Source organism: Mauremys mutica, chromosome 14 (genome assembly GCF_020497125.1).
Source record: "Mauremys mutica isolate MM-2020 ecotype Southern chromosome 14, ASM2049712v1, whole genome shotgun sequence".
NCBI classification, from domain to species: domain Eukaryota; kingdom Metazoa; phylum Chordata; order Testudines; family Geoemydidae; genus Mauremys; species Mauremys mutica.
In genome coordinates this window covers 9,879,346-9,902,964 of record NC_059085.1, presented here as the reverse complement: position 1 = coordinate 9,902,964, position 23,619 = coordinate 9,879,346, and the positions used below count along the sequence as shown (strand labels likewise).

The following is a 23,619-nucleotide window of genomic DNA, read 5'->3' as shown; positions in this document are numbered from 1 at the left end:
CCATCCCTGGGGGCCGTGCACACGGCTTTTCCCTCTCTGGGACGGTGGGCTGGTCTCTCCTGGGCTGGGTCCCTGCTGGAGTGGGAGAGCGACGTGGGGGCCATGCTGGCACGGACAGGGGAGCAGTGCACCTGGGAGGGACTCTGCCCTGCTGCGGGGCTGGGAGCACGGGCATGGCCGGGGGGCACAGGACGGGTTTATAGAAAATTCAAAAAACAAAGGGAGACAAGTTCTCTCTGATGGATTTTATTATGTCTGTTCCTAAATGGCCCTAAGGGCTGGTCCCTGCTCGATGCCCCAGAGGAAGGCGAAAAACCTCCAGGGTCTCTGGCCAATCTGCCCTGGAGGAAAATTCCTTCTTGACCCCAAACATGGCGATCGGTTTCACCCTGTGCATGCGAGCCAGGACCACAGTGGGGAAAGGACCCGCTGGTCGCTATGGTTACATACCCTGTCCCAGGCCCCTCCAGGATAGTCTGTGTCCCAGCACTAACCCATCTCCAGGGCTTTCTTCTTTACTTCCATCCCAGCAGCAACTTTTGAATATTGTGTCTTGAATATTGTCCACGCTGGCTCTTTCCTTCATCAAGCAAAACCAAAGCCACTGATGTCACTCAGAAGTGACAAGCAGGTTCACCACCTCCTAATAAAGATGAATCCCCTGACATCTGCCATCCCCCTCACATCCTCTTAGCTCCTGAGATGTGTGATCAGCTGTAACAAACCCTTTGGCACAACATAAGTTATAATCAGCACTACAAAATTGCTATGCTCATTTCTTAGACTTACCAAATGCTGCTTACCTCTCCTCAGAGCCAATCCTGTTGCTTTATTGAATGAAGGGTCATTCATATTTTGAGATCCAATCGTCCTTTCAGGTGTTGAATCTGTTCAGCTCCATTCCTATTCCTTTGTACTCAAATCCTGAGCATCTGTAACTCTCCTCCTGAAAAGACAAATCCATTTGGCAATAAGAGAATCCTAAATGCTCACCTCCTTGTCAGTGATGGTCTGCTGAATTGTGGGTTTGAAACTTGAAGGTGATAAGTGATTGTCTTCCCATTCTAGTCAAGGAAGGCAACTTTTTGCAGGTCTGGCAACATGCATTTGTTTGTTCTGCAGTAATATGACTGCTTATAATTCTCAATCCCCAGGAGATCAGATCAGCTCCATTTCTTTCACCTGAAGGGAAACCAGATCCATCAATTTCTCCATTATGAGGTGAGTTCCTTACCTCTTGGTAACAGTGACGAGTTTTGCTTGTTTCCTTTCTGTAGATATCCCAGATCTTCTAGCAACTTCCTGATGATTTCACACCCTCAACGTTCAACTCATCTGCATTTCTCTCATCTGAAAGTATGAGGATCTATTCATTTCCACTTGAATGTTAAAGAAAGGTGCTTTTTTTTTTTCTTACCAACTGATATGCCTGGTTCAGCTAGTCAGATTTGCATTAATCCCTTCTAGAACACAACAGCCCTCTGGTCTCCTTCCATCTGGAGATGCAATGTGGCCTATTTATTTGGTCTGCAAGTGTTGCTTTAGCACCAGATTCATTTAGAACCAGGGAAACTTAAATGCTTACCTCCATGTCTGTGATGTTCTGCTGACTTGATTCAGATTTGCGACTAGCTGAACTACTTGAAGTGGCTTTTTTTGTCTGTCTGTGTATTATTTCAAGGGAATAAAAAAAAAAAGCATTTTGTCACTGGAGTCCTCAATGGATTGAGCAGCTGGCAAGTCCATGTTGCTTTATCTTGTGTCTGCTTTTGACACTCTCCCCATGACAAGTAAGGTCTTCCACAGTTTTTCTCCCTGAAAGCAAAATCCACACCACTTCATATACACATGGATGTTTGGAGACTGGTATTTCTTACCTCCTTGCCCAGGACAGCCATGCCACTAAGCCTCACTTCTCCCTGGTAGGAATGGCCACCTGGTCTCTTCATATCTCAGAAGAGCAAAACCTGCAATCAATGTTTGACAGAATTATTTATTACTACTTATTGCCAGCTATGAAGAGTCATCAGTGGAGAAGGTTCCTTAGCATCCAGATCATTAGGCTTCTAGAGACCTTTCAGTGCTCACCTACTTGTCAGTCATGTTCCACCGCAAGGCTTTGATTCTTAGTGGTACAGCTAGCTACACTGGTTAAAACCTGAAGCTTATAAATGGCTGCTTGCCTTTTTCTGAACTAGAAGTAAAATGCTCTTCCCTCTGGCCAAGTATTGTTACCTGTCTGACTTCTTTTTTCTTAAATTCAGCAGCCTCTCATCTTCCCTTGAATGGTAAGACCTTCCTTTCACCTGAAAATAGAAACAGACTTTAATTCCTGCCTCCATGCTGTGAGGAGGTGCGTTCTTTACCTCTTGATAGAAATGATCAGTTCCGCTTATTTCTTGAAATCTGAAAAATAAGCAACAATGATCAATTAGGCAGAAATAGAATCAGCTGGACAACTCCTCTCTGCAAATGCAAGAACAGGCTCAATGCTCATCTTCACACTCTGGTTAGTTGCACTTGTTCTTTGAAATAACTTCCCTGTTACATCCTTGTAGGAACAAGCAATGGCCTTCTCTGGGAAGGAAAAAGGAGCAGAGATCATCATCATTGGTTAGAATTACTAACTACTTTGCTTTCATCTGAACAGGTAGCTCCCATTTTTATTGCTTTATTCAGTACAGCAACTTCTTGTGCTCTTTAGTGATGAAGATTTCATCAGTTACCTTCCTTCCACCTGAAAGGATGACCAGAACCATTGACTATTACAATACACCATTCCCATATTTCTTACCTCCTTAAAAGGATGGATCAGCTAATTCCTTCCTGTAAACTACAGCCATGTGTCATCCTTGCATCTTGAAATATGACCTTCTGCAAAGATCAATGTTTGACAGACCATATTTTTGTCAGGCAACAAATGTAAATGAATTGTCATTGGATTCATTTTGTAATAGGGAATATAAATACACACCTTCTGCGTGATGAATTGCTGGATTGGTTTCTCTCTTTCTCTCCATACAATCAGCTGTATTGTTAATCTGGTAGGTATAAGTGGTTTCCTTATTCTTGGCTAGAGCAAGTCAATACTTCTGTAACCTCTCAGAAGCTTTGGTTATGTATCTTGCTTTATTCTTATGAAACTGCTTGTAGCCTTTGACAGCAAAGGATAGATTCACTTTCTTCACCTGAAAGTACACTCAGATTGGTTAGTTTCCACTCCATTGCTAGGAGAAGGTGCATTCCTTACCTCTTGATAGGAACAGGTTCTCTTACTACTTCTGACAGACAAGCTGCAGTGATCAAATCAACAGAAATAAGAGATTACGTTGCAGTTGGACCTGAAAGGTAAAAACCAGGCTGATGCCAGCTCTCAGCTATGGCCAGTTGTAACCTTTCCTTTTTGAATTGTACAAATACCTGCATTGTTAACCCCTGGTAGTTACAACTGGCTGCTTTGAGCATATCCTGACAAAGGCAATTGCGATCCTACCTGATGCTAAAGAAACCGTCTGGGTTCTTACCCCCATCCATTTTTGTGCTTCTCCTTTCTCTTCTCTCTTTTTTTCCTCTCTTCTCCCATTCCCCTTACTTCCCTGGTGTTTCTCACTAACTTCTTTGGTTTTCTCCCCACCCACACACCCTCTCCTTATCAATACTTCATCCCTCCCTCCCCGCCTTGTTTCCTTCCTCCTTACAAGAATACTTTCCTTCATCCTTCTGTGTCTCACGTTCCGTTCTTTAGCAATGGAAGCAGGTTGGTCCCAAAGGCCCTGCTCCATCACCCTGATCCCTGTACTCAGACCCACAGGCAGCAGCCATGTGCTCTGGGCGACAGCCTGGTGTGAAATGCTGCAGCCCCTGGGGGCTGACCCAACAATCACTGCATCACAACAGAGTCACGGGTCATCACCACCTTGTCATTTGAGCAAAGTGACCTGTCTCATGCCCCTCCCTCCCCCCCCCCCCCCCGGGGAGCTGTAGGGGGAAGGCTCTTGCTGCCTCTAAACTCTCAAATGAGTCAAATTACACTCCAGGTCTGGAGTCACCAGCTGGGGCTGTTTGTGACAGTGAATTCCAGGGTCATGAATAGCTCCTTTCTCTTACACAGCCCTCACCTATAGGGTGGCCCGATATCCCTATAAAATTGAGACAATCCTGATTTTGGGGTCTTTTCTTATATAGGCTCCTATTTACCCCCCACTGGCACCCCCCGTCCGAGTCTTCACACTTGCTCTCTGGTCACCCTACTCACCTGTCTCCACCTCTCTGTCTAGGTCACCACGCCTACGGTGGAATGTTCCACTTCCATCACAATGGGCCAGTTCTGAGCAGTGCTGAGTTCCTGCATCTCCCTCTGAAACCAGTGGGAGCTGCAGGTGCGGTGACCAGATGTCCTGATTTTTATAGGGAAAGTCCTGATTGTTGGGTCTTTTTCTTATATTGGCTCCTATTACCCACCCCGCCCCACACACACACCCTGTCCTGATTTTTGTCACTTGCTGTCTGGTCACCCTAGCTGCAGGTGCCCAGCCTCTCTCAGGACTAACCCTGTTGGCTGCATTTCATGGTAGCTGGCCCTGCAGCCCTCAGTCAAACTGCCCAAAAGACAACAGACTCATTCGGTGCTTGGCCAGGTTTGTTGTTGACAAAGCACTTGTACTAGCTCTGCATAGACTCTGCATGGGCACTAGGACACGTACGCCCATGAGAATGGGCCAGCTCAGTCAGCAGCGGGACTTTCCACTGCCCCCTTGGCCAGATGTACCTTCTGTGACCCCTCTTATACCCTGATACAAACAAGTTGTGTATTGCCCCTCTCACGTGCTTAGTTACCACCCTACACCCTGGACATGTTAGTTCGAACCCTAGGAAGGGTCAGTGTGTCCCTGTACCATCTCCGGGGAGTGTATTTATTCTATAACTCTGTAGCAGGCTATTCTCGTACTACCCTTCTGGACTGTGTTTAGTGACTAGCTAGTGCCTAGTATTTATTAGGAGTGTCTCTGTTTTAGCAACACCTGCCCCATCCTTACCAAGTTCATGTACTGGACAGTGGCATTGTAAGCAGGGCCTGACTCTGGCTGATGTTTGGTTCAGGCCTCATCTAGTACCAGGCTCTGTGTTTCAGGCTCTTTCTGCTACAACCCCCATATCCAAACCACCCCAGGTTTGGCCTTGGTTTTCCCAGCAGATGAGTTTGCAAAACCAAGACCTGAACCATCTCCCCTTCTGTTCTGCTGTAGTGTTAGGGGCTCTCCAGCCTTGTTTGTGAGTGACCCCCCCGCCCCACCCCTGTAACTTGAGTTGCCTTGAACTATCTGATCTGTTGTTCACCCTGACCCCCAGGGCAGGAGCAACTCCCACGTGGAGACACTCTTGCCCTCGAGTTAGTTAGCATCAAGCCCCAACCCTGCTGGCCAGAAGCTTTCAGGAGGTTGGGTTTATAGAGTTTGCCAGTGAGCAAAGAGTCAGAGCTGCAAACTAATTCCACTGCAACAGTTTGTACTTCACTGGGTGGTTTGGGTTCAGTCTGTGACGGTGTAAGGACAATGTCTGTGAGAAGTAGAGACGTGTCCACAGGAAGTGGAGATGAAATAGTTGTTTAGCCATGTTGTAGAGGGGAGGTTAATGAGAGCTAGAAGTGAAGGGAAGGGAGAGGGACAGACAGATCTCTCAATGGTCTCAGATTATCTCACTCAGAAACATAATTCCATAAAACATAATCAGGAAAGAAGATAGAAGTTAGCAGAACACCACTTCTGCCAGTTCAGGATGTGCCCTCGTGTTCCTTATGACCGATTTATGGAAATATTGGACACTGAGATTGATGCATGGGCCATATTTATATTGTTACCAAAATCCTTCATGCAGAAAAGCCATGAGTCACTGGAAGACCTGATGACTGTTGCATGAACAAACTCCAGAAAGGAAGAGGGAAGACTGGACAAAGGAAGGGGTGGATAAAAGGAGGAAAAAATAAAAATAACTCAATTTAAACTCATAAAGAAAAGAATAAAACACACTCAGAACGGTAACAGATTTCGGTTCTAGCACTTGTGACAGGTGTCAGCCTGTAACGGTTGAACTGCAGCCAGCAGCTCTTAGCACCTTAGCTCTTCTCCCGTTCTCAGAGGCGGCTGGAGCGCAGGGAGACTAGAAAGGTGCAGAGGCTGAGCTCTGACATGGTGCTCAGTGGACTCGCCCTCTAAGTCCCTTGTTACCTGGGGCTTACAACACTGGGCAGGTAGCAAATTGCTGGCATTGCCCAGGGATGGTCCCTTGGGTTCCAGTTCCTGTCCCAGACAGGTTCCTTACTGTGGGTAGGTTCCTGTGTCAGTTGTTTGCTTTCGTCAGAGATGTGAAACCCTCTTCCAAATACTGAGCAGCTCCTTTTCCTCCAGTTCCATTATGTCTGTGCCATTCCATGTCTCTGGTGTTTGGGTTTTCCAGGGTCCTGAATCTCCACTCCCTGGTGAGATCTGACCCTTCCGAATCCCTGATCTTGGCTGGGCTCTGATTTAACATGAGGTCTGTAATGTCTGAATCCTGATGGAGACAGCAAGGAGAGGAAAGGGTGAACAGGTTTTCTTGGGAGGGAGGGGAAGTACCAGACCCTCTCCAAAGGTGGGGAGGTGGGGACAGGTGAGCTATCCATTCAAGGAGGAGAGGTTGAAATCTGAGCATTACAGGGAAGCACACTATTGTCAACCCTTGATTTAAAAAAAAATGACGAATCCACCTCCCCAAAATCATGAGATTTGTCTTCATGTTTTTGACCCTTTGCCCGGGGGGGGTGTCACATTTTCAAGCTTTCCTCTGCAACCATGAGGGCTAGAAACCATTTTTTGTAAACAAAAGCAGAGATTCACATGTAATCCTGTGACTCTAGGGACTGGGCCTCTCACTTCATCCTGTTTGAGCTCCTTCCCATTCATGGGGAGGACCAGCACTAGCTCCCGTGAGCTGCATCCCGTCCCAGCTGGCTGCAGGATGAACTCAAACAATGGTTTTAGTCAGTGTCACTTGCAGCCTGAGGTGTATGTACCTGCAAGGCTGGCATCCGTCCTTTGCACCTTAAAAGAAAAGCAGTGGCCCCCTTGATCTCTCTGCCACTGCCTTCCCTGGACGTTAGTTCAAATGCCTGTAGTTACTGATTCACACGTTGTGATTCCCTCCGGGATGCTTTACCTTTGTTCGCTGTTGGTTTCCTCACACTAAAATGGATCATTCAGACTGAAACACTCTCTGCGTTTTGAAAAAGTGACCCAGTCCCTGTGCAGGACCCAGAGCGGGAACCCGAGTGGCTCAGAGAGCCTGGGTATGTGCTAGAAACTTGCAGACAAACCATTGTTTCTGTGACAATCTCCCTCACACTCTCCCCTCTCCCTCTGTGTGTTATGGGGCATTGCAGGTACCTTCTGCAGTAGGGACAGGGGATGTTAATGTATCCCTCTGTCATCAGCCCTTTGAACTCTCCCCCCTCGGAGAGCTGCACAGATACTACTTCAAACTGGATTCTCCAGGGGCTAATAGCCAAAGGGGTTTTGGAGAAATAGCCTGGTTTTAAACTGGCTCAGGGCCTTCTTCCAGCCCATGGGCAGGACCCCGGATCCACAGACGGCCCCAGCCCCGGGGGAAGGGTTGGAAGGACAGGGGGCGTATCCAGACCTGAAGTTGTGATGAACAAGGAGATCCCTGGGGTGGGGCCAGAGCCCATGTTAGGGTTGGGGGATCGCTGGGAAGCTCATTACCACCTGTGTCGGTTCTTTCCTTGTTTTTAATGGGTTTTTCCCTGGAGTGTTTTGATTTAAGAAGAAATAGACTCCCCTAGTGTGACACCCCCTAGGCCACAAGCGGTGTCCCCGTCGCTCACTAGCCGGGAGACCTTTGACAGCGCTTTGCTAGTGAACAGTGAACCCCTCCAGGCTCTGTTCACGCTCAGCAACCAGCATCCAACGTGAGGCCCAGCTGAATCCACGAATGCTACGCCCAGCTAGTCATGAATAGACACAGGGCAGCACCCGCATATCCCTCAGTCCCAGCCTTGCACCCCAGAGCTGTGCATCGTGTACTGCTCAGGACCCCAACACCCCCGAATGGTGTCAACTCATTAAACATCCGTTGTTCCACCAAGGGGTGATGAACATGCCCCAGCCTTTAACGTGAGTACAGATCCCTCGAACACACCAGCCCAAAGCAAACTGGCCTAGATAAACAATGAAACCAGCTTATTAACCAGCGAGAGATTTTAAGTGAGAGAGGCATAAAAGTCAGCACTGGTTAGAAAAGAGAAGATTGTGGTTGTATCCTAACTCCTAAACGTTTCCAAGCTGAATAAGCTCTCTCTCCCCGAAACTTTCCGCAGGCCGTACTGACTGGGAGGCTTTCCAGCCAAGACTCCTTCCTCCCCCACCTCCTCCCACACACACTTTAGTGATGGTTCTTTGTCTTTCACACACTTCTGCCACCACGTGTTGAGATGGGGAGGCCAGGATGTGGGGAACCCATTGCCTCTCATTTTATACCCTCCTCCTTTCTGTGAGGATGACCTGCACCCCAGCAAGGGCAGGAGACAATCAGCCTGTGCTTTATGGGAGATTTGAAGCATCTTCCAGGTGAACTGTAAATCTTTTGTTCACACTGTCTTTGTATGTGAGGGAAGAGCTGCAAATCTTTTGTTTACAGTCCCTACTGCTGGCAAATGGTGGCTTCAATAGCTCATCGTTTTCTAACACCTGTGGTCAGCCCTTTGTTGACACTGGGGAGCTAGTCTGTGGGGGTTCCCCAGACTGACATGTTTCAGTAACAAACATGTAGCAAAAGTTGTACAATGCCGTAGCCAATACCGACGCTCACATTTTAACAGGACAATTATGCTCAGCACATTATGAGTTTTCAACTGATCCCTCACGAGGCACACTTTGTACAAAATACATCAGAACCCTATAAAAGTGGTGAACATGGGGTGTAGGGTCTCACACACGGGCAGTGCTGCATGGTACCTTATAAGTGCAGCAATTACACCTACTAACGTCCTCTGAAAGGAGCAGGGCTTTTTGCTGCCCCAAGCGGCGGGGGATGGGGTGTGTGGGGCGGGGCAGGGAAGTCTCAATCACAATAGGTGGCACTTGGGCAGCTCAGCTGCGCCGCTTTCTTCTTTGGCGGCAATTTGGCGGCAGGTCCTTCCCTCTGAGAGGGGCTGAGGGACCCGCTGCCGAAGAGCCCGATGTGCCGCCCCTTCCCCTTGGCCACCCCAAGCACCTGCTTGCTGAGCTGGGGCCTGAAGCCGGCCCGGAAAGGAGGCCAGCAGGTCTCCTTGGCCAGCCTGTCTGTGGTGGGAAATATAGCGAAGGCAGGAAGTTGTACAGCCTGGAACTACCCTGGTCAGAGGGGAGAGGGCTGCAGTCTCCGCCCAAGAGGTGACACTTGGGAGCTGGCAGCCTGGGAACAGGTGCCCTTGCTGGCCACTGAAGTCTAGGTGCAGTTGCCCAAACTGTGACTGAGCAGATGTTGTTGGTTGTTCTCAGGAGTAAAGTAACCCCAGGCTGAGCCCCGCTCTCTGCGCACTCCCCCAGCAGGGCTGTGTCTTGCTAATTCTTCTATGGGGATTTCTACAGGCTGATTCTATCTTCTGCAGCTTGGTTTCCTGTTGCCTTTCACACCATCCTGCGCCCACTTCCAGTTTCTCTTGGCAGGGCTCTGAACACTGTGAAATGTTGAACCCAAATCACAGGGCAGAGCAAAAACTTTTGCTGCTCAACTTCTGAAGCTTCCTTTCTTCTCGGTGGGATCCTGCATGAACCCAGCCTTCCCAAAGCTTCATGGGATCAGGCCATCCCTGTGCAGGGCCTGGATTCTCTCCCCCCACGTTACGAGTAGCCCCCATGCAACTTGTGTCCCAGGGCGTGTGGGTAAAGATGAAGCACACTGCTCACAGATACAGTGTGGGGCGGGGGGGGGGGGGGTTAATGCTATAGAAGATCAAAATGATGCACAGCCCTAGTTAAGGTTTTCGAAAGTCTCATCAGTTTAGTGTCCGTTTTGTAAACTCAGCATTGGCTGGGCTCTTCCTCCCATTTTATCTGCCCACCCAAAGCTCATGGGGGCTGGGGCTGGATGTGCTGGCTCAGGGTTTGGCCTCTCTGTCCCCAGTGCTGACGTGCTGCCTGCACTCTCCAGAAGGAGCTGGCCGCGGCAGTATGAAATCTGCAGTTATGATCACAGATCCCCTGAAGTGAGCCGCATGCTGCCGAGTCCAGGCGATAAGTTACAGGTGCCCAGACAAAGCTGGTCCCCCTCAGACAGACTAATTTTTGCTGACTGACCCGTAAAGGAAAGCGTTTGCTCTGTTGAACAAGAACAGCGCATCACCCCCGTGGGTAGATGAGCAGTGCCCCAGAATGCAAGGGGTCAAACTTGGGAAGGGAGGAAAATAACTGATTCCAGTCTCAAGTGATCAGCAGCCTTGGGCTAAGCCAGGACCCTTGTTACCCCATGGCCTGATGCATCTAAACACTGTGACAGGGTCCCTGGATGCTGCAGTGCTCAGGGGTAGCAGGTTGGAAATCCCTCAGCTGCTTCAGTCATGTTTTCCTGAATTCAGGATGAAGGGGGGAATGGGGTGATGCTTTTTTAGTGGAAACGTAAAGGCTGGAGCTCAGTTCTGCAGCAAGGCGAGGGCAGGGCCTGGAGTCTGTGACTATAGAAGCAGGGGATACACAGGGACCTGGTCATAGCCGTGGTAACCTTGGAGAATTTTTTTGTCTGGGTGGGGGAGGGGTTGAGATTAATGGGAGCAGGATCTGGCCCAATATTTGTACAGAGCACAAGTTAATACAATCCTTGTGCCATGGGACCTGGCGTCTGTGAAGCCACTTAGAATCCTAGAATATTAGGGTTGGAAGAGACCTCAGGAGGTCATCTAGTCCCACCCGCTGCTCAAAGCAGGACCAACCCCAACTAAATCATCCCAGCCAGGGCTTTGTCGAGCTGGGTCTTAAAAACCTCTAAGGAAGGAGATTCCACCCCCCCCCCCAGGTAACCCATTCCAGTGCTTCACCACCCTCCTAGTGAAATAGTGTTTCCTAATATCCAACCTAGACCTTCCCCACTACTACTTGAGACCACTGCTCCTTGTTCTGTGATCTGCCACCATTGAGAACAAGCAAGCTCCATCTTCAAACACTGAAGTAGCAGAAATCTTTCTGGTTAGGATGCAGAAAGAATGGGATGGTGAATAATAGAAAAAAAATTATAATGCTCCTATATACATCCATGCTGCAGCCTCATCTGGAATATCAGTTTCAGTCTGGATCACCTGCTCTGAAAAAGAATATTGTGGGGTTCAGAGAATAGCAATGAGGGAGATCAAAGTCATTGAAAAATTCTACTAAGAAGAGAAATGGAGAAGACTGGGATTGTTTACCTGAGAAAGGTGATTTGAACAGGAGGGGACATGTAAAATACTAACATGTCTAGAGAAGGTAGATTGGAAAGTTCTGTTCTCTCTGTCATGCAACATGAGAACAAGGGGAGATTCAACTCAATTAGAATTTGGGAAATTCAAACTGTTAAAAGGAAATATTATAACATAATGTGTGATTAAACAGTGGAACTCACTACCACAAGAAATCAGTGCGAGCACAGAAAGATTCAAAAAAGGACTGTGTATTTATAGGGACATCAAGAATAGCCAGAGTTATCGGAATTGTATTAAAACATTTTGGAAGTGCATAGCCTTAGCCTCGGGTATAAGACAATCTAACTACTAGAGCAGCATGTGTTAAACAATTAACAAAACCAGTTATAAAAACATGGTCCTTTATAGAGGCTTCAATCCTGCAAACCCTTAAGCATGTGCTTAGTTGACTTCAGCAAGGGGGAAGTCTGAACCCACGGAACAGCAATTCCCAGCAGACGTTTCCATTTCCTCTTTGACTGACAAGCAGCTGAACCAATTATAGGGAAGAGTTTTTGGCTCGTCTTCTGAGCATCTTCACCCCAAGGGTTCCACGAACCTCTAAAGTGATTGCTAGGTAGCACAATGCGGAATCTTTAGGTGACAGAAATGTTCATCTCATATTTTCCTATGGCTCAGGTGCCACTGAGACTGCCTAAGCCATCAGCGATCACCGGGTTCTGCTGCCTCAAAGAGGGGTGTCAGGGAGGAGTCTTTTTTATATGAACACCCGTGAACTCCCTTTCCAATTATCCAGCATCCCCTCCCCTCCCTTCCATTCAGTTCAAGGTTTATTTGCAGGTGCAGAATTTGACAGGCTGGATGGTCAGCACGGTGTTGGGGGAATGCCTGGGTGTCAGGTGTCTGAGAGCTCCATCTCCAGGTGTAGGCTGTAACAGCTGATCCTCATATTGTCCGACTGACAGCAGCTGTGGGGAAAAATCAGACTCAGTTAAGTTAGAAGCTAAAGAATACTCCTGCAGTACGTGCATCGCACTTGTCCAAGTGCTGCACTAGCTCCGTGCATGCCAGCCAGCCAAAAATAAACAGGGCACGTTGGACAGACACAGCGATAGGAAATGATCATCGGTGCTGTGAAAGGGAGACCTGAGAGGTAAAGGCCTTCAGGAACTGAAACTCTGTGCTTCTAATTCTGAGATGCCCGGATTTAATGTTAGACACAAACTAGAACAGACAGGCCAAGAAAACAGTCCCAGCCGGGTCTGAAACAGCTTCTCAATTTCAACGCACTGGGACAGGGAAGTTGCCCAGAAGGAAAAGGCAGAAGGACCTCGTGTGTAACTAACGCTCTGTGGCTGACTCTGCACAGTGACTGCATTGCAGACATTTCACTCACCCCTCTTTTCTGACATCACGCACTCTGTAATAATAATCACAGCCAAGGTTATAACAAGGACCCCGAGAACCATCCGGATGACGAAAACAACGTGGGAGGCATTTCTCCTTTTATCTGAAATCAAGAAAAACCTGTCAGTGTGGGATGCAGGGATCGAGAGGGGCAGATTTGCCTCTAAAGGAGGGACAGAGACTGATGGATAAATAAAGGGACGGCAGAGACAGTTTAAAGATGAAAAACTGTTTCTCCCCCGCACCTTAATATTCCATCCCCTTCTGTGTCACAGGCAGTTTCCTTGGCCTCCCTTTTTCCCAGCAGGTTCCTCTTCATTTGCCAGCTGCTGGGAGCTGTGGGGTCACTGGGCTGGGCTCAGCCCTCTGCCTAGGGGAACCCTCCCATGAGGCCAGCCAGCCCGCTGACTCTGCCGCAGGAGTAGGGAATCCCTAGCAGAGCAAGACACTAGAGACCTGGCCAGAGCCCTTACTGAGAGCAACGCTCCCCTAACTGACCCCATCTATGGTTTCCACCCTAGACTCACAAAACCTCTCCCAATTCCCGTCATCCCAAGGGGAAATGGCTTCATTAACCCTGCACCTGCCAATCCACAGGATAAACGGGACTCCATACCTAGCCTAGGGGGATGGATCTGTAACTGGGCAGGGGCTGGCTCAGTAGGGAAGGAAGGAAACCAGAAACCCTACAAGGTTTGTATCTCTTAACATAGCAATAGAATAACAGGAGGATTCTGAATGTACAAATTGTCCAATTCTCCTTGCCAGTGGTCGCCATTACAAAAATCAGCATTTACCCCAGTCAGCACACAGCAGTGTTGAGATGCCACACTGCTTTCTGATGCTTGGAACTGGCACCGGATTGCAGCACTGACTAGAACCTTCACCTCCTCCACAAAACAATAATTCTGTTAACAACTGCTGCTGTTCCCTGGGCTGCTTCCCAGGTAGTCCCTTCCCCTTCACACTTATCTCAGGGCTGAAGTTACTTACTCCTCTGGACCCTGCCAGGAACTAACCTGCTCAGGCCCAGCAGTTCCTTTTAACTGAGCCTGCTGGGCTCTGATTGGCTGCTTCCCTGCAGCCTTTCTAGGCAGCTTAGAGGACTCACCTTCACCACTCCTTTTATGGGGTCTGGTGTACACACACTCACCCCCCTTGTCTCTCTAATATCCAGGGACCCACACAGCTACAACAACACTCCATAATTTACACACAACCTATCTCTGAGATAACACTGCGTCTCCCTGTCCTAGACTAGGAAGTAGCTGTGGGGTTTCAGTTACCATGTGGGAAATGTGAGTCAGTGGCGACCACAGTGTATTATCCTGACAATGCAGATCAGAGAAGATAATGCTGCTGTTTACCATGGATCGTCACTCTGGTTCCATTCCCGTGGCCATTTTTACCGAAGTCACATCTGTAGAACCCAGAATCATTCATGCTGGCTTTAGTCAAGGTCAGAGAAGCCAGGCCCGCTGAGAAATCTAGAATTGTTGTGAGAACATGGGCAGGGCAGGGAAAGGAGGGATGTGGAGGAAAGAGAGGGAAAAGACAGGTGTGTATGTGAGGATCCAGATGGGAGGAGAGGTTTAGAAGGGGGGGGCTGTCACCAAACCCATCCCAAGAGATTAGCCAAGGGAGCTGAGTGTACTTGGAGAAAGGGAAGAAGGAAGAGGACTAAGGGTATGTTGACACGGCAAAGAAAAACCCGCAGCTTGCCCATGCCAGCCGACTCGGGCTCTCGGGGCTGAGGCTGTGGGGCGGTTTCATTGCTGTGTAGACTTCCGGGCTCGAGCTGTGGTCCAGGCTCTAGGGCCCTGCAGGGTGGGGTGGAGGGCAGTGAGGGGGAACTATAAGCCGCAGAGACTGAAGGCAACCTCATAAAAGTTCAGATCAGTTTGGATAATACTCAGATGAGCATCCAGAGTGTGAAGGAATACGCCAAATCTTTCAAGCTTTGTCCCTCTCTCCTGAGCTCGCATCTCACGTGCTCTCAAAAGGAGAAAAACCTACCATAATGTTAATGGTGTTATCTATGGTTATGGGGACGCTCAGAGAAATTTGTGGATTCCTGTGTTAGGCACTTAGATGTGGGTGAGAGGGAAACTCGAGCTCAATATAGTCATTGAGGCACATTAGAGCACAAGGGGGCGAATGGCAATGAGGAAATGAAAACTGGCTGACGTTGGAAAGATGCTGGAGGACGGTTACTGAGCCTGGAGTGCGGGATGGGATTCGGGTCCTTGGATCTCTGAGGTTTGCGCACTCTGTCAGCTGCTCCAGTAGAACAGAGGAGACAAAGGAACTGCGCATTGAGAACCTATCACCTAGCACTAATTATTGTACCCCTATCACCACTAGTTCTAGGGAAAGACAACATAGTTTGGGTCATGCATTACCACCTCTGCAGGAGTCCTGCTGGATAGGGACAGGGGAAGATGCTGTGAGCGAGGTCACTAGACCACCACCACTCAAGGAATCCCGCGGCAGAACAGCTGATGGAGAAACAACAAACTGGGTCATTGCTCCACCACTACTGGAAGAATAACTGACACCAACCTGGTGGATTCATTTGTCAGAAGATGGTATTTGCAATGGGCTAATCAGTTAGGATAAAGTAAGGACTAGCTTACACCGTCACCCAGAATCAAACTGGAACCTGTGCTGAGGTTCAACAAGATTTCCCTCATTTTAAAAAAAAAAGACAGTGTTCTACAGTTATGGTCCAAAACACTGCAGCTTACAAATGTTGTGCTGCTGTGAGTGGGTTGTTAGGGCTGTCATCTAGACACGACTTGTTTTTGTCCAAGACTGAAAGCAGAATCAACAATATACCGAGAGGCATTTCCATCCCGCTCAAAACTGGGAAATACTGGAAATCTTCTTACGAGAGAGCCTGTCATGGTGAAACTGACTGTTCAATAGGGGTGAGAAGAGCTTCTGAACCTGGACCTGCTTCTCCAAACCGCTGAACCCTTTGTGAGTCACCCATCGCCAAGCCGTTCAGAGAATTCTGGTGGGCAGCAATGCTGTGCTGCTGAGCGAGGGACATCAGGAAAAGGGGAGAGGGTTGTAAATACTTTGATGACCAAAAAAAAAAAAGTGCAGAATCTGGAAAGCCACCGGGAATCACTGACTTCTCACTGGAAATCTCTCCATAGCTTTGCCTTCTCCTTCTGTTTGCCAGCAACTCCTGTCCCATCAATATCACCCCATGTAAAGTATTAGCATCTGCTCTTCCTTTCCTAGTCCTTATTCTTCCCTAAGAAATACAGTGAAGATCTGAGAGGACAATGCTGCTATTTACCATGGATGGTCACTCTGGTTCCATTGCCACCGCCATTTTTACCAAAGTCACATCTGGAAATGGCTGTTGAGTGGGGAGGTATTAAAATAAACGTCTCCCCCTCCAGTATTTTGTGTTCTTTTCCCAGCCTGGCCATTTAACATCCCCTTCTTCTCAGAGGTTAAAGTGATGCTTTCAGTTAGATCCATTCATAGCTTTATGATGCCTGGCAAGACCTGCAAACCATCTCCCCAGCCTCCCGAATGTTCACTCTGGAGAAGTTGCCTCCTGCAATATGGATCCTTATGTGAACCGGATCTGACATAAGAAGCAGCCCCAGGTTTCACCCATCCACAAATCAGACAGGAATTCATGTCTAACTACCCTGTTATCTCTCACAAATTCCAGATTCCAGGCACAAAGGCAGGCTTTGAATGTATCAATGGGTGTGCGTGTAACATGGGCAAGCAAACGTTTAGAGACTAATTTGAGGCCATGTGAAACATTTGGCTGTAAAGAATCTAAAAGGGAAACATTGTTCCCCCTTAATACCATCCTACACGGGTTCTATCTTGCAGGGAGTTTAGTGCTTCTGGGCAGGCATGGAGCACCCTCAGCTCCCATTGACGGTGGCACTGACGACACTCAACACCTTCCAGGAGACGTGTGCTCTTGTTCTCACTCGCTCACCCCCATTTCCCCAAGAAGATCAGGTAGGAAATTCTGGCACTTACTCTCGATGGTCACTAGGGTTCCTGTTCCATTCCCAGAGAGGTTCCTTGCTGTGATCCCCACCTCACACACGTAGGTTCCTGTATTAGATGAATTCACATTCTTCAAAGTGAGAGAGGCAAACCCATTGTCCAAATGCAGGGTTGTGATCACCTCACTCTCCTTCACCAGCTCTTGCTTTAGTCCCTCGGTCCCATAGTTATACCATCGCACATACATGGGGCTGTGGTTATTGACTGTCTTGAATGTACAATTCATGGTAAGTTCTGAGCCTTCTAAAACACTGACGCTGGTTGGGGTTTGATTCACCATCAGGTCGGTAATTTCTGCAGAAAGAGAAACACAGATGATGGCACCTTCATTGAGAAACAGTTCCATGTGCCAGCAGACAAGGGCAGATATACAAAATGAATCTCTCCAGCCCTGCCGTTTAGTTTCCCCTACTTGTTAAGAGTTTAATCTGATGTTCTTTCGTTTGGCCCCATATCGAGCTGTATTGTGCATATCAAGACTTTTCTGCTCTGTTTAGTGAGCAGGTAACCCCAGAAGCTTCAGTCTAGACAAATCCCCTCCAACAATGTGACTTCTTACCCAAACCTTGTGTACTCCTGACACGCCTGCCAAATTCCTCACATTCAAAACCTCCTTAAGACCTATTTCCCTCCACCAGCCCAATGCAGGGCAAGAGAGAGGGTGGCCAATTCTCCGTTACAGAAAAATGGGATTCACTGAAGGACGTGGAATGGGCAGTTCTGAGAAGTGATGCACTTCTGCTGGCAATGGCAGGGGAGTGAGGATCAGGTGCAACCGTTATTATGGGCAGGGCTGTGCTTACAGCATAGCGAGAGAGTGTCAGCAAGTCTTTAGCGCTGGTTTTACTGCTGGAAACTTCAGCAGCTCCAGACCTAGGAGGCAGCTGAGCAGGGGTTTTGAGGATCTCAATGGCACCCAGATGTTGGATTGAAGGGCCTAAAGCCCAGTGTGGATTTAGTCCTTTAATCTCTGTCTCATTTCCCAATCTGCTGTTAGGACATCTGCCCGTTCTCCCGCCTTTTATCTGTCTTGTCTATTTAGCATGTCAGTTCTTTGGCTCAGGGGCTCTCTCACTATGTCTATGTACAGTAGACAGAGGTGTAGCGAGCGCCCTCCGTACCCTCCGACTGGAGGGGGCCCCGCAAGGAAGGGGGCCCCTAAAAGTGGCAAAAAAATGTAAGGTATAACTAGGTAAGTGACATTTATTGACGCTATTGCACAATCCATGTCGGTTTTACTGACAAAACCGTGAAGTCATTATGATACATCATAATGCTATTGGCTACATCAGTTGTCTGTCAGTCAGTTTCGAATTTTAGTTGGACCCATTCAAAGAATGTGTATTTGCGTTCATAATGGCGGTTGGCGGATAAATGTTATTAATTTAGTTGTTTAATTTTTTATCGTTTGAAACGATTCATTTCCAACGCAGAAGCGTGCTTTGTGATGTCTAAGAGAACGTATAAGAGCAGAGCTAGTAAACGAAAGGCAGCAAAAGATGCCGAGAAGGAACTTGAGAAAATTCCAAAGTTGTCAACGTATTTTGCGCTGCAATCCAACATACAGGTACAGGCACATGAAACGGACAGCGCTAGCAGCGACGAATCGTATCCAGAAGTATCCAGAAGTGCTTCAAGTGAGGTCGAAGGTGAAGCCAGTTGTTCTACCAAACAAACTGCGACAGATATTCCAGCTGCTGCCGGGAAAGAAGTATCTGAATCACTGACTGATGATCCAGGAGATTGGCCGTCTATAATATCGGACAGGCAAGTGTGTGACATTGTTGCACGTGGCCCACCGCAGCAGAATGAAAATTACGAGTTCCATTTAACGAGGAAAGACGGAGGTTCACAAGTACTCATTTCTATCGAACCATGGCAAATGGTGAGAAAATAAGACGTTCATGGTTAATGTACTCAGTTCAGAAAGATGCCATTTTTTGTTTTTGTTGTAAATTATTCGTCGGGCATAAGCTTCCAGTCATAGGAACGCATTGAGATTCACCAGCTCCCTGCGCTCAAAAATCTCCTCCCAGGTAGGTCCCGACAGCCCACAATTGAGTCGTCTGTGGGTGGTAGGAAAGTCACCTAAGCCAAAAAGTAGCAGGCACCTGGGCTTGCACCTTCCAGGCACTGATGGTGCATGAGGTGTGTTGGGTTGGACACTGGAGTAACACAAGTGTCCTCACATGCATCATGCTGGAGCACTGGGTGGGCGGAGCGGAACAAGCCCCCGACCCCGCTCCCAGATGAGAGAGCTGGAGCTAGCGGGTGACCAGACAGCAAGTGTGAAAAAGTGGGACGGGACGGGAGTGGGAGGTAATAGGAGCCTATATAAGAAAAAGACCCAAAAATCGGGACTGTCCCTATAAAATCGGGACATCTGGTCACCCTAGCTGGAGCGGGACAGTGAAGCTTGAGTGGCTAGATTATAAGGTCTTACGGGCTGGATGCAGCCCACGGGCCGTAGTTTGTCCACCCCTGGAATAGAGACACCGGATTTATGGATTATTACAACAAACTATAGCTCACTAACAAGCCCCTCCCCTGGCCCTTTTCCTCCCTCTGACTGGAGTAGTGTTAATGGGCCACTTCACCTTGAATGGTCCCCTGAGATATGCGGTACCTATTCACGCTAAACACGCTGTTCTGCCTTGTATTTAGCTGTGACGCTTTCCCAGCCCTGGAGAAGAGCTGTGTGTAAGCTCCAAAGCTTGTCTCTCTCTCTCACCAACAGAAGCTGGCCCAATACAAGATATCACCTCCCCCACCTCGTGGCATTTGTGAAACAAAGTAATGGGTCTCAGTCCAGGTCCTAGTGGCTCGTGTCTTTGTCACAAAAGCAACTGCTGCAGCGGTCGTTCATTGGCCCCTTTGCTAGCCCTCTCAGCACAGAGGTCGCGGAGGATGAGCGGCTCTACAGGCCAGGGCTGACGCACTGGCACTGATGGGGCACTATGAGGTAAGCTTGCTCTATTGCTGCCATCCTGTACGTAGCCTGTTCCCCAGCAACGGCTCCCATACAAATAAACTCCACCCACCTCGTCGCTTAACGTAGGGTTTGTACGTAGGTGCCTGTCGCCATAGAGCGTATGTCTGCAAAGCAGCTGGAAGGTGCTTCCCAGAGCGGGTAGCTCTGCAGGTGCTAGCTCCACTCCAGGTAGCGTGCTAAAAATAGCCGTGCGGCTGCGGCGGCTGATTACATACCCATGGGGTTGGGCAGCCTTGTACTTGGGTGGCTCGCCTGAGAAGGTGTTCGTGCCACTCTGACTACACAGCGGTTTTTAGCACAGTAGCTCAAGCAAAGCACCTGGCCAGCTGCTGTGTGGGCATACGCTCAGTCTCTGAGCACTTCCTGGGAGTTGGGGAAAGGTGCAAAGGAAACGCCTTGGGAGACCTTCTGTGAGTTTTCTCATAACTATTCCCCGGGCTTAGATATTAACAGGAGAGCCATAGACATGTCCCAGGTAGCCTTTCTAAGACATGGCTACTGAAAATATCGTTCTGCAAAAATAGCATCTTGCTCAATACGGGCCAAATGGTGCCGTCCTTCCGCACACTGGGGAGACTTTCTTCCTGCGAGCGAGCCCATTGACTTCACTGAGGCTACTGCCCGTCCACCGTAAGCAGGGGTTGCACAATCAAATCTTACGTTCTCCCCTGCGTGCTTTGGAGCGTCTTTGGATTGGCATGTCTTCCATGCTCCTTTTAGCTAAATTAAAATCATTGCTTCCACCCCATAACTTCCTTATGGTATTTTTTTCCTGAGTTCTCTATTCGTTCCCATGGATTAGTTAATGAATTACAGACTAGGCCACAGGGTCTTCCTTCATGCTCAGCACTAAGCGGTCTGGGCTGTGGTGCCTGGTTTCTTCCACTTCAGGGAAGTTATACAAATATTTGCCGTAGTAAGTGCAATAGAGTCATCAAACCTTCACCATCAAGGACCCGCAGTGAGTGACCCTTTGGCAAGCGAGAGGATTACTCACGGAGTTACTGCTACTCCACAGGAGCAAGGGGAGGGGAGGGCAGCGTCTGACCCTGAGCCAGTGAGGTAGGTCTGCAGTGGAATGAAAGACCCTGTGGCTGGCCTGGGTCAGCTGACTCAGGCTCGGGCTGCAGAGCTAAAAATTAGCTTGGCCTGGAGCCGGGGCTCTTGGACCTTCCCCCCTTGTGGGGCCCCAGCGCTCAGACTCCAGCGCGAGCCTGAACAGCCGCACAGCAGTTTTACAGCCTGAGCCAGCTCTGCGTACATACCCCGAGTGCATGCCCAGAGAGGAGAGTACACATTGCGAGGGGGGAGGGGATTCGCATTGGGACGGGACTCTCAACAGGGTATATCTGGTTGGTTGAGCTTTGCTCCGTAAGCACTCTGCAGCCTATAGACCCCAGTGGGTACCTCTAGGTGGGATGGTGTATGAGCAAAGATGACCATTGAATCATTATTGCGACTCCTGTTATACACTTCAGGACGAAATGCAGAGATAAAATTTCTCAATACTTTAAATGACTGCTTCATGGAGCAGCTGGTACGGGAACCCACAAGGGGAGAGGCAACTCTAGATTTAATCCTGAGTGGAGCGGAGGAGCTGGTCCAAGAGGTAACTATAGCAGGACCGCTTGGAAATAGTGACCATAATACAATAACATTCAACATCCCTGTGGTGGGAAGAACACCTCAACTGCCCAACACTGTGGCATTTAATTTCAAAAGGGGGAACTATACAAAAATGAGGGGGTTAGTTAGACAAAAGTTAAAAGGTACAGTGACTAAAGTGAAATTCCTGCAAGTTGCATGGGCCCTTTTTAAAGACACCATAATAGAGGCCCAACTTCAATGTATACCCCAAAGTAAGAAACACAGTAAAAGAACTAAAAAAGAGCCATGGCTTAACAACCATGTAAAAGAAGCAGTGAGAGATAAAAAGACTTCCTTTAAAAGGTGGAAGTCAAATCCTAGTGAGGCAAATAGAAAGGAACACAAACATTGCCAACTTAAGTGCAAGAGTGTAATAAGAAAAGCCAAAGAGGAGTTTGAAGAACGACTAGCCAAAAACTCCAAAGGTAATAACAAAATGTTTTTTAAGTACATCAGAAGCAGGAAGCCTGCTAAACAACCAGTGGGGCCCCTTGATGATCAAAATACAAAAGGAGCGCTTAAAGACGATAAAGTCATTGTGGAGAAACTAAATGGATTCTTTGCTTCAGTCTTCACGGCTGAGGATGTTAGGGAGATTCCCAAACCTGAGCTGGCTTTTGTAGGTGACAAATCTGAGGAACTGTCACAGATTGAAGTGTCACTAGAGGAGGTTTTGGAATTAATTGATAAACTCAACATTAACAAGTCACCGGGACCAGATGGCATTCACCCAAGAGTTCTGAAAGAACTCAAATGTGAAGTTGCGGAACTATTAACTAAGGTTTGTAACCTGTCCTTTAAATCGGCTTCGGTACCCAATGACTGGAAGTTAGCTAATGTAACGCCAATATTTAAAAAGGGCTCTAGGGGTGATCCCGGCAATTACAGACCGGTAAGTCTAACGTCGGTACCGGGCAAATTAGTTGAAACAATAGTTAAGAATAAAATTGTCAGACACATAGAAAACCATAAACTGTTGAGCAATAGTCAACATGGTTTCTGTAAAGGGAAATCGTGTCTTCCTAATCTATTAGAGTTCTTTGAAGGGGTCAACAAACATGTGGACAAGGGGGATCCGGTGGACATAGTGTACTTAGATTTCCAGAAAGTCTTTGACAAGGTCCCTCACCAAAGGCTCTTACGTAAATTAAGCTGTCATGGGATAAAAGGGAAGGTCCTTTCATGGATTGAGAACTGGTTAAAGGATAGGGAACAAAGGGTAGGAATTAATGGTAAATTCTCAGAATGGAGAGGGGTAACTAGTGGTGTTCCCCAGGGCTCAGTCCTAGGACCAATCCTATTCAATTTATTCATAAATGATCTGGAGAAAGGGGTAAACAGTGAGGTGGCAAAGTTTGCAGATGATACTAAACTGCTCAAGATAGTTAAGACCAAAGCAGATTGTGAAGAACTTCAAAAAGATCTCACAAAACTAAGTGATTGGGCAACAAAATGGCAAATGAAATTTAATGTGGATAAATGTAAAGTAATGCACATAGGAAAAAATAACCCCAACTATACATACAACATGATGGGGGCTAATTTAGCTACAACGAGTCAGGAAAAAGATCTTGGAGTCATCGTGGATAGTTCTCTGAAGATGTCCACGCAGTGTGCAGAGGTGGTCAAAAAAGCAAACAGGATGTTAGGAATCATTAAAAAGGGGATAGAAAATAAGACTGAGAATATATTATTGCCCTTATATAAATCCATGGTACGCCCACATCTCGAATACTGTGTACAGATGTGGTCTCCTCACCTCAAAAAAGATATTCTAGCACTAGAAAAGGTTCAGAAAAGGGCAACTAAAATGATTAGGGGTTTGGAGAGGGTCCCATACGAGGAAAGATTAAAGAGGCTAGGACTCTTCAGCTTGGAAAAGAGGAGACTAAGGGGGGATATGATAGAGGTCTATAAAATCATGAGTGATGTCGAGAAAGTGGATAAGGAAAAGTTATTTACTTATTCCTATAATACAAGAACTAGGGGTCACCAAATGAAATTAATAGGCAGCAGGTTTAAAACAAATAAAAGGAAGTTCTTCTTCACGCAGGGCACAGTCAACTTGTGGAACTCCTTGCCTGAGTAGGTTGTGAAG

General features: G+C 47.9%; 1 long non-coding RNA gene across 5 annotated transcripts; it reads right to left on the bottom strand.

Moving 5' to 3' along the window:
- Positions 1-230: 230 nt before the first annotated feature.
- On the bottom strand, positions 231-4,309 carry LOC123349026. 5 transcript variants are annotated; one of them, XR_006573318.1, is made up of 6 exons: positions 4,256-4,309; positions 2,975-3,341; positions 2,795-2,874; positions 1,235-1,350; positions 804-946; positions 231-580 (listed from the first exon to the last, which is right to left on the bottom strand). It is a non-coding gene; the product is annotated as an uncharacterized LOC123349026 (long non-coding RNA). The 5 variants fall into 5 exon arrangements; XR_006573316.1 differs by lacking the exon at positions 4,256-4,309 and adding an exon at positions 3,699-3,927 and having other exon boundaries at positions 790-946; XR_006573314.1 differs by lacking the exon at positions 4,256-4,309 and adding an exon at positions 3,699-3,925.
- Positions 4,310-23,619: the final 19,310 nt, after the last annotated feature.